This window comes from Tachysurus fulvidraco, chromosome 22, assembly GCF_022655615.1.
Source record: "Tachysurus fulvidraco isolate hzauxx_2018 chromosome 22, HZAU_PFXX_2.0, whole genome shotgun sequence".
NCBI lineage: Eukaryota > Metazoa > Chordata > Actinopteri > Siluriformes > Bagridae > Tachysurus > Tachysurus fulvidraco.
This window is the reverse complement of record NC_062539.1, coordinates 16,083,931-16,096,990: the sequence shown is the minus strand read 5'-3', so window position 1 is coordinate 16,096,990 and position 13,060 is coordinate 16,083,931. Positions and strand designations below refer to the sequence as shown.

At 45.0% G+C, this 13,060-nt stretch overlaps 1 protein-coding gene across 2 annotated transcripts in view; it reads right to left on the bottom strand.

Moving 5' to 3' along the window:
- Positions 1-9,658, bottom strand: part of LOC113640366 (SH2B adapter protein 2) — a 31,282-nt gene extending 21,624 nt beyond the window's left edge. The window contains exon 1 of one of the 2 annotated variants that reach the window (XR_007139136.1): positions 9,100-9,658. The gene's annotated coding sequence lies outside the window, so the exon portion shown is untranslated. The remainder of the gene's footprint in view (positions 1-9,099) is intronic. The other variant, XM_027142835.2, reaches the window with a different exon arrangement.
- Between the last annotated feature and the right edge of the window lie 3,402 nt (positions 9,659-13,060).

The following is a 13,060-nucleotide window of genomic DNA, read 5'->3' as shown; positions in this document are numbered from 1 at the left end:
CTGAGGCAGCACATTGGAGCATCTACTTGCTTGGTGGACTTGCTAGTGTTTTTATGATTTATCAACAATACATTCTTAATTCGGGGGGCACGGTGGCTTAGTGGTTAGCACGTTCGCCTCACAGCTCCAGGGTTGGGGGTTCGATTCCCGCCTCCGCCTTGTGTGTGTGGAGTTTGCATGTTCTCCCCGTGCCTCGGGGGTTTCCTCCGGGTACTCCGGTTTCCTCCACCGGTCCAAAGACATGCATGGTAGGTTGATTGGCATCTCTGGGAAATTGTCCGTAGTGTGTGAGTGTGTGAGTGAATGAGAGTGTGTGTGTGTGCCCTGTGATGGGTTGGCACTCCGTCCAGGGTGTATCCTGCCTCGATGCCCGATGACGCCTGAGATAGACACAGGCTCCCCGTGACGGATAAGCGGTAGAAAATGAATGAATGAATGAATGAACATTCTTAATTCCACAAGTTTCATTACTTATTTCCTTCGGTTGATATCAGATGTACTCGGATGGCTTCAATGGCATTCGATGGTTCATGTTATGATCTTTACATTAAGGAATACGTTCGATAAATAATTTTTAATGATGGCAAGATCCGTATTAGATATATTTTCGATCATTTTAGGTAAATCTCAACAAAAGGTTACAAGTCTTTACTTGATTTACATTTAAAACTCAAATACAAGTGCCTCAAATACTCAAATATCAGTTACAAAGGCCACTTGTGACAAACGATGAAAAAAATCGCATACAGTTAATATACACAACTGCATGACAGACAAATCCTGGAAACTGCCATGGATTCTCACCTTATCCCTCACTTCCTGTTTGAATTTCCAGCAATTTCCTGTTTGCTTCCTATTCAGTAGCAGTAGCTTTTATTCTATTGTCCAAAATTAGCGACAACAGAAATGTTAAATGTTGGTACTCACATGTTCACATCCAGATATGCTTAAAATGACAACATCGTCTCTCAGATGTGAGGAGAAACTGAGCCAAGTGGATAAGGGAGAGAAATACAAACATGTTCAGATCGATAGCATAACGCTAAAACTAGGCTGCTCTTGGGTAGGCTGACCCGAGGTAGTTTGGATAAGCGGTGGAAGATGAATGAATGAATGAATGAATGAATGAATGAATGAATGAATGTTCTGACGTTTGTCTGTTTTAGCTCTTATATGAGCGATGAACGCAATAAAACATTCTATATTTGTTAATTTGGACAATAAGGAGAGACAGTGAGAGAGACAGGGAGAGAGAAACAGGGAAAGAGAGACAGGGGAGAGAGACAGGGAGAGAGACAGGGAGAGAGAGACAGTGAGAGAGACGGGGAGAGAGAGAGACAGGGAGAGAGAGACAGGGAGCAAAGGACAGTGAGAGAGAAGGACAGTGAGAGAGAAACAGGGAGAGAGAGACAAGGAGAGAGACAGGGAGAGAGACAGGGAGCCAGAGACAGTGCAAGAAAGGGACAATGAGAGAGAGATAGAGACAGTGAGAGAGAGAGACAGGGAGCAAGAGAAAGGGGGAGAGAGAAACAGGAAGAGAGAGACAGGCAGAGAGAGACAGGCAGAGAGAGACAGGCAGAGAGAAACAGGAAGAGAGAGACAGGCAGAGAGAGACAGGCAGAGAGAGACAGGCAGAGAGAGACAGGGAGAGAGAGACAGGCAGAGAGAGACAGGCAGAGAGAGACAGGGAGAGAGAGACAGGGAGAGAGAGACAGGCAGAGAGAGACAGGCAGAGAGAGAGAGACAGAGAGAGAGAGACAGGCAGAGAGAGAGAGAGACAGGCAGAGAGAGACAGGCAGAGAGAGACAGGCAGAGAGAGAGAGACAGGCAGAGAGAGACAGGCAGAGAGAGAGACAGGCAGAGAGATACAGGCAGAGAGAGACAGGCAGAAAGAGAGACAGGGAGAGAGAGACAGGCAGAGAGAGACAGGCAGAGAGAGACAGGCAGAGAGAGAGAGACAGGCAGAGAGAGACAGGCAGAGAGAGAGAGGCAGAGAGAGAGAGACAGGCAGAGAGAGAGACAGGCAGCGAGAGACAGGCAGAGAGAGAGAGACAGGCAGAGAGAGACAGGCAGAGAGAGACAGGCAGAGAGAGACAGGCAGAGAGAGAGACAGGCAGAGAGAGACAGGCAGAGAGACAGGCAGAAAGAGAGACAGGGAGAGAGAGACAGGCAGAGAGAGACAGGCAGAGAGAGACAGGCAGAGAGAGACAGGCAGAGAGAGAGAGACAGGCAGAGAGAGAGACAGGCAGAGAGAGAGACAAGCAGAGAGAGACAGGCAGAGAGACAGGCAGAAAGAGAGACAGGGAGAGAGAGACAGGCAGAGAGAGACAGGCAGAGAGAGACAGGGAGAGAGAGACAGGCAGAGAGAGAGACAGGCAGAGAGAGACAGGCAGAGAGAGAGACAGGCAGAGAGAGAGACAGGGAGAGAGAGACAGGCAGAGAGAGACAGGCAGAGAGAGAGACAGAGAGAGAGAGACAGGCAGAGAGAGAGACAGGCAGAGTGCCCCACACTATACCACAGAGCAGCTCACATTAATAACCCTAGCCGTCCCTGAGGAGCTCTCACATCTATAAGCTACATGAATAAGGAGGCTGTTAAATGTACATCACTAATGATCCTGCTTTCAGTTTGACTTAAAGATGAAGTTACGTTTCAATAAGACATTAAATAACACAGATGAATTGAGGGAGGATAAAACTGGGATATATACAGCATCAAGAACCTGAACCTGTCCATCATTACACAATATGGACAGAATATTTCAGGTCCTTTACATTCAGGAATGTTCAAACCCAAAGATACAGAAGATGCCCAAGTGAAGGAACTGGTGTGAAAAGCAAAGGCACAGATTAGAGTAGAGTAGAATTATTAAATCATGAAATTATACAAAGCCTTTATCTGTCATTTTCCTGATTAGCCATTTTGCCAAATGACACATTTAACATGACACATAATAAACACTGATGTATAATTTACCTGTAAAACACACTAAAATCTGTCCTTTAGTTTACACACTGAGATGCTGAACACCATGCTGTTGGCTCGTGCCTATAGTGAACAGGAGCTATTTAATGCCTGATCCTCAGCAGGTTGTAATAAACAACAGGCTTGAAGGACGGCCGCGTTCAGAAGGACCTTACGCCGAGGTCAACTCTTAACAAGATCGGCTTGGTGACACAAAGTCATACTGAACACACTGCACTCCATGTGCCGGAAAACAGAGAGCGCTGACACAAAACTAACAAAGTAAAAATAATCCCCGTAATGATGAATAAAGAATGAATTACAGGGTTTCCCGCAGAAAATTAGTTAGTTAAGGTGGTAGGGTTGGGCCAGGGGACGGGACGGGGCCAGGGGGCGGGGCTTCTTTGTGAGATAGACCACAGACTCTGTACTACGTTTAACAATTATTAAAAACAGGCATGTGCATCCTAGCTAGCAGGTGAAGAACTCAAACAACAAAATCACCAGCTAACTTACTTTAAATTTGCAAGAACTACAGACTAATACAATAACAGGCTTAAATAAACCCAGAACATACGTCTACTTACAGCTCTCACGGTCACGCCTTTTATCAACTGGCTAGTTATCCTCCAGACAGTGACGGACCACGTCTTTCTCTCATTTCGGCCGTGTGGCGCGCGTGCCCGCTCGCGGTGTGAAGCGCGTCCGCGCTATTCTCCGTGATGCACTTGGCGGCCTTTTGTGCAGCGGATTTTTTTTTTTTCGACGACCTCGTTACGGCGGTAGGGTTTCCCAGCTTAGGCGGGCCGCCCGAACTCCAAAGTGCTGCGAAACCCTGAATTACCTAATGATGTAGATCCCTGTGTGAGCTAGTAAGATAGTATAGAATACCGAATAGAGTATTATACTATATTAGAACTGGGACATTAGTCTAAATCTGTCATGTGCCTTGAAGTTGAATTATTCTACTCTGTTTATCCTACATATGCAACAGAAATGGGGACAGTCGTGTCCCAGGTGTGAAAACCAGAGAGCCACTTTGTTTTAGTTCCTTAAGAACAATCCATAACGCTCGACTGCTCAGCTATGAGCTTAGCCTGGGTTCTGGCGTACTTAGTGCTGTAATGATCGTTTATGTTGCAGTTCTGTTTGTCCCGCAGTGTGAGGACATTGTCGAGTGATCAGATCAGGGTCTGAGAAGGTCGTCCTTCGTCACAGAAACGTGAACGGGAAAGTCCTCGGCCTGAGATAAGGTTCATAATCTGATGCATGTACAGATATCTAACAGGTATAACCGTATACGAGTCAAAGACCAGACGGTGTTTAGATCACTGAGTCAGATTTCTAATAGGTATCAAACTTTCTCAGGTATAAACATCTCAATGTTCAAGTAGATATTTGTCTGAAAATTACTAAATAGGACCGGGACCAAGATGGCCGCCGTAAGGAGTCGGACCTTACTATGCAGGCACTAAATTCCAGGGGTTTCGTTACCAGGAGGTAAAGTGGGCGTGTTTCCGGAGGTCTTGGAAAAAAAAAACCCAGCATACTACGAAGGACAAAACAGTCATACAGGTAGATTTATTTTAGAAAACAAATCAACAACCAAAAACTACGGTTATGGTTATGGTTAGGGTTAGATTATCAAATAGGCCACGCCTACCTGATGACGCAATATCTGTTACGCTGTACTGAAATCCCTGGAAATAAGTGCCTGCCGACCTTACTAGAAGGATTTTGGCGAATGAATGGAATTGATATGAGTGTGAATGGTGTTTGACTTCGAATCATTTTGATTCTTAATATAAAATCGTTAACATTAAACTCAAACACTAAAGTGACACATCAACCCAATACTGAGTATCAGCGTCAGGACCGATTCTGACCCGAGACGCTGGACCGGTCTTTAATCCGATCCTCCGGTGTGTTTTTTTACACCCCGTACAGTATGTGCGTTTTTATCCGACACGACATAGCTCATGTGCACAGATTGCCGTGATGCGTGTTGCTGATACACCTGCGGTCAGATTGGTTGGTTGGCATGGTTACTGAGAGGATGTCAGGAATGGCTTGGTGTATCGGAGCTTTGATATCGATATCTACTGGTAGAAGATTTTTTTTTTCAATAATTATGCGAATAAGAATCATCTGTAACCGGCGGCCCTCGCTACAGTAGGATGAAGCGTTTACTGAAACGATGGATGGATGAATGAGTTGTAATTATATAAGCAATAAAAATGTATACCCATTTATACCTGGAAGCCTTTTTGATAGGAGAACACTTAGTGATAGTACAGAAGCTGTATGAGATGTTAAGAGTTTATGCAGCTGCTGTTGTGTGTGATTTATAGCGTTCAGTGCAGCGATCTGGGGATTCGCACGACCAGGACGTACGGAGAATCTATCATTCCAGTTTATGTGTATTAACAATCAATGCGAGAACAGGAAGAGAGAGAGAGAGGTGTGTTTTTATACTCCATCTCAGCTGCTGAAACAATCTGTGTGTGTGTGTCTAGGTAAGAAGAGCCCTCCGGGTCATGTGGGTGAAAGAGTGGAAGTGTGTGTGTGTGTGTGTGTGTGTGTGTGTGTGTGTGTGTGTGTGTGTGTGTGTGTGTGTGTGTGTGTGTGTTATGCCATCTGCATTACTATAACAGAGCTGCACACACCCGAATGGACAAAGCTAAACTTAGAAATCACGCTGGTGGTCACATCCCTGGGGTGTTTACATGTCACTACGGAGCTTCACTCTTCCATTTACACACTTTGAGTACCAGTGTGTTTGTTAGGCTTTCTGCACGAGTGTGTGTGTGTGTGTGTGTGTGTGTGTGTGTGTGTGTGTGTGTGGGGTGGTCTAATGAAGAATCCAGAGTTTGTGCTACTGCCCAAATCGCTGACCTCAGATCAGTCGAGTCACACAGCGCTGGTGGTGAGCATGTGATCTCCTACTCCTTCTGGCTGATCTGAGATCAGCAGTAACCCTCAGAAGGTCACAGTAACGAGCCTTAACTGTTTCATAATCAGAATACAGCACAGACTACTGCAGGTCTGTTGAAGACATCTCTGCAAGCCGATACCCATGGACTCTGCAGAGAGGAACTCCGCATGCTTAGCAGTGTGTGTGTGTGTGTGTGTGTGTGTGTGTGTGTGTGTGTGTGTGTGTGTGTGTGTGTGTGTGTGAGACTCATTTTCCTATGACGCACTACGTTATGCAGAGGAGACATCCAGGCTATGATGCTGGTTCAATGCCCTTTAGAGATAAATAATGTTTGAGAGATAAACAAGCTGCCCAGTAAAACCATCTTTGTGTTACTCTGAACTCACAAAAAAGTGGTTCTCAGAGTCTCAGATTGTTCATCCATTTAAACAGTATGTCAATATGCAGAAATCATCATGAGCTCTGTTTGTGATGGCTGTAAACAAAATGATGATGATGTACATCCAGAAAAACAGCCATGTGTTGACTTACAACAGAGTTTATTTACTATCAGCTCATTAAGCAGGCCGGGTTATTAGACTGGCAGGACAATATGGGGTGGGTACTAATTAGCATAGCCATGCATATACATCAAGGGAATTTTCTAAAGACTAAAGACGATATATTCTTTGAAAGAAAAAAAAAAAGAAAAACGGATATTTTCGACAGAAATGTTTCTATCAACAAAGTAAATGTTGATATCAAACCTATGTCTGCTCACTGAGTTGTCCCAAGTGCTTATTCATAAACATCTCTAATTTTGAAAATGTCTAAAATTCTGTGTTAGGATAATCGACAGAAGAAAAAACAGACGAAAGCCGACCGAGTCCCGATGTACTGTAGATCAGACTCATGATAAAATAATTCATTTAATTATGCTGATTGAAAATACCTGATGAGCTGATGTCTACTCCACAGGAGCGATGGATCGCCAGCGTGCTGCTACAAAGGGTTAATACGGGAAAGGGAAAAAGTTCTTGGGCTATTTTAGTTTTAATAAGTTAAATAATCTTTAATATTTTATTATTGTACCTAGATTGAAGTTGTCTTTAACTTAACACATGCTCAGACACACACACACACACACTCGTGCAGAAAGCCTAACAAACACACTGGTACTCAAAGTGTGTAAATGGAAGAGTGAAGCTCCGTAGTGACATGTAAACACCCCAGGGATGTGACCACCAGCGTGATTTCTAAGTTTAGCTTTGTCCATTCGGGTGTGTGCAGCTCTGTTATAGTAATGCAGATGGCATAACACACACACACACACACACACACACACACACACACACACACACACACACACACACACACACACACACACACACACACACACACACACACATAAATACAGAGGTCTGCTTTCTTACAAAATCTTAAGCACATGTTGAAACCATGATTCTAATCACACAGAAAAAACAACCCTCTCTCTTTCCCTCTCCCTCTCTCTCTTTCTCTCTCTCTCCCCCTCTCTCCCTCTCCCCCTGTCTCTCTCTCTCTCTCCCCCTGTCTCCCTCTCTCTCTCCCCCTGTCTCTCTCTCTTTCTCTCTCTCTCTCTTTCTCTCTCTCTCTCTTTCTCTCTCCCCCCCCTCTCTCCCCCTCTCTCTCCCCCTGTCTCCCTCTCTCTCCCTCTCTCTCTCCCCCCTGTCTCTCTCTCTCTCCCCCTGTCTCTCTCTCTCTCCCCCTGTCTCTCTCTCTCTCTCTTTCTCTTTGTGAGACAATAGCATATCTATGTCCAATCAGATTGCCAGGTCAAAGGCAAGAGAGTTTTAGCTCTAGTCAGAAAAACAAAGCCAGTGGCACAGAAATCAGATCCTAACTTCTCTTTATTCACCTTCCGAGTCTAGCTCAAGATCAATACATTCGCTCCAGAAAGGTGGAGGCTGTGAGGACTGAGTCATCAAAACTACAGCCAAAAGAAAAAGGAGGTTAAGGTTCTGGATATTTTAGTTTGTTTTTGTGTTAAATGGCTTTCCATAAAGTGAGAAATAAACCCTGTTATAGGAAACTAATCAACGATGACACAGTGTGATGTGTAACTGTTTCTCTTACTGTTCCTGAAGCCTATCAGTCCCTTTAAAACAGTAATTAGCCGGCGGTTAAACTTTTTCATTTATTAATGAACATGTCATGATTCTGAACCATTTGTTAGAACATTCAGTGTTGTAAAATCTCTGCAGTACAACAATAACCACAACAAAAATGGAGCTTACCGAAAAAGCAGAAAGCTCACACACCACCTTCATGAAGACTTTCACATGGTGGAAAACCAAGCTGTTGCTATAGAAACCATTAGGTCTTAGAAATTTAATTACGAACTAAATTTTATATTTTTCGGATTCAGTTAAAAAAAAAATCACTGAGGGATTTTGGGGCTCTCGTCCCACCCTGGATCATGTCATGATCCGATCACCACCATAATGTCTCATCATCCATTATTAAAGGAAAAAAATGTTTGTAAATGGGGATAATGTCAGCACTTGGCAACACCGAGCATCTCCGTGTGTTTCAGATGATCATAAGCAAGCCTGGTGTTATTGACTTGTTTATAAAGAAGAGCTTGGAGTGTTTCTGCTGCTGCTGCTGCTGGTGGTGATTTAAATGGTGATCGGAAGTGTTTATGTTCACAACCTGTGTAGGATACAGAGCATTTCTACTGATGCACTGCTGCTTTCATGAATGAAACACACACCCCCTCCTCCTCCCCCTCTCCTCTTGTCTCAGTCCCCGAAACGTCTGTTTTAGTCCAACAGAATTAATCCAACAGCCTCCTGCGCACCTTCGGCCAAGTTTCTCCTATATTGTGCGTAAAATCATCATCATCATCATAATAATAATAATGCAAAACTGCAGAAATTAATCGATTAATACGATTATCACGGATGTGCTTAAGGAGGAAGAAGAGACGGATTCCGAGCGCAGAGAAACACCGACACATCTGCAGCTACACCTGAGCTCTAACATCTGCTCTACTGACCAGATGTGACATTCATAGCTGGTGCTTTTAAACCGCGGCCCGATTAGTCGAATAATCGTTTGCTAGTTAGTGTGTGTGTGTGTGTGTGTGTGTGTGTGTGTGTGTGTGTGTGTGTGTGTGTGTGTGTGTGTGTGTGTGTGTGTGTGTGTGTGTGTTTATACCACCCGCCCTAATGCTCACCTCACATCGGATCCGACTCACTGCATGACCGCTACAGCCGGCAACCTCCAACCGTGCTCAATAAAGCATGATCACACCTAGTCGGTATCCGTTCAGCTTTCCGGATGATAATGAGCAGGATTAGAAGTAGAAGGAGGACAAGAGCGCGAGGAAACAGCCTACAGGATCTCCATGTCGCTCCCCGAGCGTCCGAAGACGCACGAACCGGATGGAGATGGAGGGGGAAGCGCAGCTGAGCCTTTTTCTCTTCTCTGTATTACACTGAGATTCTCCTCCGTGCGTCTTAAAGGAGCCGCGCGCAAGCAGGAGCGCGCTGTTTCTCCTGGACGTCCTCAGTTCAGGCTCCGTCCCAAACTGCATACACACTCATGGCGAGTCACGTTGTTCTGTGTCACGTGGGTTAGGGCGAGGAATTAGAGTTAGGATTAGAGCCAAATCTGGATAGGACAAGTGGAATACATCCGCTGTCACATCCAAGACTGAGGATACAGCAGGTGGGGAAGGAGCTCTATTAGTGAAGGAGCTCTGTCTGTTAGTGAAGGAGCTCTATTAGTGAAGGAGCTCTATTAGTGAAGGAGCTCTGTCTGTTAGTGAAGGAGCTCTATTAGTGAAGGAGCTCTGTCTGTTAGTGAATGAGCTCTATTAGTGAAGGAGCTCTGTCTGTTAGTGAATGAGCTCTATTAGTGAAGGAGCTCTGTCTGTTAGTGAAGAAGCTCTATTAGTGAAGGAGCTCTGTCTGTTAGTGAAGGAGCTCTGTCTGTTAGTGAATGAGCTCTATTAGTGAAGAAGCTCTGTTAGTGAAGGAGCTCTGTCTGTTAGTGAATGAGCTCTATTAGTGAAGGAGCTCTGTCTGTTAGTGAATGAGCTCTATTAGTGAAGGAGCTCTGTCTGTTAGTGAAGGAGCTCTGTCTGTTAGTGAATGAGCTCTATTAGTGAAGGAGCTCTGTCTGTTAGTGAAGGAGCTCTGTCTGTTGGTGAAGGAGCTCTGTCTGTTAGTGAAGGAGCTCTGTCTGTTAGTGAAGGAGCTCTATTAGTGAATGAGCTCTATTAGTGAAGGAGCTCTGTCAGTGAAGGAGCTCTGTCTGTTAGTGAAGGAGCTCTGTCTGTTAGTGAAGGAGCTCTGTTAGTGAAGGAGCTCTGTCTGTTAGTGAAGGAGCTCTGTTAGTGAAGGAGCTCTGTCTGTTAGTGAAGGTGCTCTGTTAGTGAAGGAGCTCTGTCTGTTAGTGAAGGTGCTCTGTTAGTGAAGGAGCTCTGTCTGTTAGTGAAGGAGCTCTGTTAGTGAAGGAGCTCTGTCTGTTGGTGAAGGAGCTCTGTCTGTTAGTGAAGGAGCTCTGTCTGTTGGTGAAGGAGCTCTGTCTGTTAGTGAAGGAGCTCTGTCTGTTAGTGAAGGAGCTCTGTCTGTTAGTGAAGGAGCTCTGTTAGTGAAGGAGCTCTGTCTGTTAGTGAAGGTGCTCTGTTAGTGAAGGAGCTCTGTCTGTTAGTGAAGGAGCTCTGTCTGTTAGTGAAGGAGCTCTGTCTGTTAGTGAAGGTGCTCTGTTAGTGAAGGAGCTCTGTCTGTTAGTGAAGGAGCTCTGTTAGTGAAGGAGCTCTGTCTGTTAGTGAAGGAGCTCTGTTAGTGAAGGAGCTCTGTCTGTTAGTGAAGGAGCTCTGTCTGTTAGTGAAGGAGCTCTGTCTGTTAGTGAAGGAGCTCTGTTAGTGAAGGAGCTCTGTCTGTTGGTGAAGGAGCTCTGTCTGTTAGTGAAGGAGCTCTGTCTGTTGGTGAAGGAGCTCTGTCTGTTAGTGAAGGAGCTCTGTTAGTGAAGGAGCTCTGTCTGTTGGTGAAGGAGCTCTGTCTGTTAGTGAAGGAGCTCTGTCTGTTAGTGAAGGTGCTCTGTCTGTTAGTGAAGGAGCTCTGTTAGTGAAGGAGCTCTGTCTGTTAGTGAAGGAGCTCTGTCTGTTAGTGAAGGAGCTCTGTCTGTTAGTGAAGGAGCTCTGTCTGTTAGTGAAGGAGCTCTGTTAGTGAAGGAGCTCTGTCTGTTAGTGAAGGTGCTCTGTCTGTTAGTGAAGGAGCTCTGTCTGTTAGTGAAGGAGCTCTGTCTGTTAGTGAAGGAGCTCTGTCTGTTAGTGAAGGAGCTCTGTTAGTGAAGGAGCTCTGTCTGTTGGTGAAGCTTTCTCACGCTGTGGTCTCCTGAGCGGGGGGAAGGGAGGAGAGGAGAGGAAAGGACAGCAGCTGGGACAGGAGTAAGGGGTAATATCAACCCACCCCGGGGTCTGTTCTGTTGCCTCGTATGCTTTTCTCATCATGTGTCTTACAGCTTTATATTTACAGCCATGGCCTAAGCAATGGGATTTGTTTCTGCCTTGTTTGTCATTTCCTCTGGATGAAGGCCTACAGTATGTTAATGTCCCAAATAGCAAAACTCTCATTTATTCTATGCATCTCAGTTTGTTTTCCATTTCCCCGTTCACTCACTCGTCAGATAAGACACCATTAAATCCGTTTGTTTAAGATCGCTCATGGGTTTCGGTATTTGGCGACTTCCTCGACACAATCACACAATGGATTTGCACACATACTTAAAAGGGTCCATGCGGCATCCCGGTGGCCCAGCAGCAGGATCCCGTGCTCAGATAATATGAGCGTCAGAAAGGGTATCCTGCGTAAAAATCTGTGGCAGATCTAATATTCACGTGATCCACTCACTCACGCGACCCACGAACGGGGAGCAGCCGAAAGAAGAAAACTCGCGTGTGGCCCTAGAGCTTTCTTAGGCAGAGAGCCACGTGAGGCGGCGCATTCATCTCTGAAGAACAAAGTTAAAACCGCTGCATGTCTTTGTGGTCACAAATGAAGAGCCATGTTACTTATCTCAAAGCCCTCATGTGGGGTATTAACAGGAGGCAGTATGTCTGATGCAGATCAGTGAGATCTTTATGAACTTTACAGGCTCGAGCAGAGCGAACATCAATACGGTGGGTTTTCCCTCAGGAGCACTGAGAGTTATCCATTTCCTGGATGAGAAAATAGAATTTCTTTTCCGTCCAACGTGCTGCGAGGAGTGGAGCATGACGGGGGGAAAAATGTCAACACAATGATAACTGGATAAAAATTGTGATAGAATAATTACACCACAGCATTGTGTGTGTGTGTGTGTGTGTGTGAGAGAGAGAGAGAGAGAGAGAGAGAGAGAGAGAGAGCAGGTACAGTACATCACAATGTTCACACCCATAACTAAGATGTCATACAGTACGAGCTGATACAACATGACATGATACAGTGACGTGACATGACATGAAATATGACGTCATGCTTCATTGCATGATGCAGTGGATCGATAATTAATACATGACAACAACACACAATACAAGACGAACACACCATGATGTGACGTGTCCAATATGACCTGTTTTTATAATAACAGGTTTTATAATACAACGATGTGATGCCTTAAAAAAAGAAAGTTAATGCGTGACATGATTAGTGATTACGACTGGACACGATCACATGTGGTATTTATTACATTTATTACATAAATAAAGACGAGAGTGAAGATTCAAGACTTTATTGATCCTTCAGCTGTTCTCTACTAGAAGGTTAAATTGACATCTTTCAGAACAGAGGGGGAGGAAAACACACACACACACACACACACACACACACACACACACACACACACACAGAGAGAGAAACACTCTCTCTCTCTCTCTCTCACACACACACACACACACACACACACACACACACACAGAGAGAGAAACACTCTCTCTCTCTCTCTCACACACACACACACACACACACACACACACACACACACACACACACACACACACACACACACACACAGAGAAACACACACACACACACACACACACACACACACACACACACACACACACACACACACACACACAGAAACACTCACTCTCTCTCACACACACACAGAAAACTCTCTCTCTCTCTCTCTCTCTCTCTCTCTCTCAC